Below are 1,936 nucleotides of genomic sequence, written 5' to 3'. Positions count from 1 at the left end.
TTAAATAGAACTTTGTCAACCTTTTGGATTTTCCACTCCGTGAATTCAAGGATTATTTCAATGATCCAGCCAGCTCAGCTCACTGCCAATAAGAACATCATAAATACAATGCTAAGAATTTTTTTCTTCAACTTTTGACCTCGAGGTAATAGTTGTAGCAAAGCATGAATACAGCTGGACAAAGCTTACAGTGGGGGTCTGAGTTATTTTCCTGCTTAATGCCAGCTGATATGTGTGCATTCATAACGTCTCTTTTGGGGATGCATTAAGCAGAGTTAACCTGTGTCAACTGATGATAATGTTCAGCACTTCCTCCTGGGAGAGCCCAAGAAATGAGTTGGGTAAACACCCTACAGACTGCAGACAAAACGGCATGTTTGCTGAGGGGCTCCTAAACTGGTGATGTGTAAGCAGTCTGGATAAACTGGTCTCTGAAAGGACAGGCCTTTGCTCGAGCCAAATGTGAAACTGCTTATTCTAGACGAGTTAAAGGCACTAGAAAAAAATGGGGAGCTATTGGGTTAGTGCTTAGGAACAAATACAAATGCTGCTGAATTCCAGCTGCCTCCTGTTAGCCCGGGAAAGGCTGCAGACAGCAGGTAAATGGTATGAGGGGTTGATGAGTCAGGGAAATATGTTCCTTAGGATTTTGACGAGGTCAAATATGCAGTTTTCCCAAGAGGGTCATTCCATTGTACTTTTCTGTTTGCCAAGCATTTCCATCAGTTTATTTTTACCTTTCTTTTTTTTAACTCTATTCAAAACTGTTGGATGTTTGGGTGTTTAGTTCAGCATGTCTGGAAAATGAAGGTCATGTTAACCCTATACTGTCAGAACCCAGGAGCAAGTCACAGTTGCTTCTCGTGGATGTGCAAGATAGATGTTTTGATATATCCTTATGGCATAATGACTCCTGGCTTGTGCAATTATTATTAATTCTTAGAGAGGGTCTAAGCTAAGATCAAGGTCCCTGAAGTCCTCTACACTCATATATCACCACTGAAGCTAAGGAAATGGAATAGTTCTTTTACTGTGGTTACAATATTCACATGGACATCACTACAGCAGAAATATTGTGATGGGTGCATAAATGATGGGTGTCCAAAAGGTAACACCTCCCTTTGTCCTTGTGGCAGCATTTGTTAAATGAAGATAGATTGGTTGCTCCTTTGGACGTGGGGGATGAGGACAGAATTTTCTTTCATTATAATTGATCATGTAGCATACAGTGGGAGAAGACACTTCTGCAACAGATCTGTATTCCCCCTCTGCAGCACTGCCGTATGTTACTACATACAAGAGTGTACAAGAAGAAGCTCTAAGCCTGAGTTACACTGCAGCCTGTGTATCCTATCAGAGCACTACCCACACCTCTGGAACGCAGAGGTCAACCTCACTATTGTATGGCTGCGGATATTTTTGTGCAGCCTGTTTATCTTCAGTCCCCAGGTCATTAATAAACATCCTCTGTCAAATACTTTGGACATCTGGAGTATGGCTTGCTTGTCATCTCAGACAATGATATCCTCTGAGGCTGATAGGATGAAGAGTTGTGGTAAAGACTCCTTCTTTGGAAAAACAAAGTAACGTATTCACTCTTCAGTTGGGATTCCAGTCTGCAAGAGCGTTTACACAGGAGTCTAATTTTCATGCACACACACGGCCCATGGGTATCATCTCCCACCACCATCACTGCACAGTGTGGAATTGACAGGCTGGTAAGGATGGTAGAGCACTGGAACAGGCTGCCCATAGAGGTTGTGGAGTCTTCTTCTAGAGAGGTATTCAAGACTTTGCTGGATGCCCACCTGTGTGACTACTGTTGGGTACCTGCTTTAGCAGGGGGGTTGCACTCAATGATCTCTTGAGGTCCCTTCCAGCCCCTGCAGTTCTGTGATTCTGTGAGTGCAAGCAGAGTAATCTAGGGGGGAAAAAA

The sequence above is a fragment of the Meleagris gallopavo genome, chromosome 2 (genome assembly GCF_000146605.3).
Source record: "Meleagris gallopavo isolate NT-WF06-2002-E0010 breed Aviagen turkey brand Nicholas breeding stock chromosome 2, Turkey_5.1, whole genome shotgun sequence".
NCBI lineage: Eukaryota > Metazoa > Chordata > Aves > Galliformes > Phasianidae > Meleagris > Meleagris gallopavo.
Note: the sequence above shows the minus strand (reverse complement) of the source record.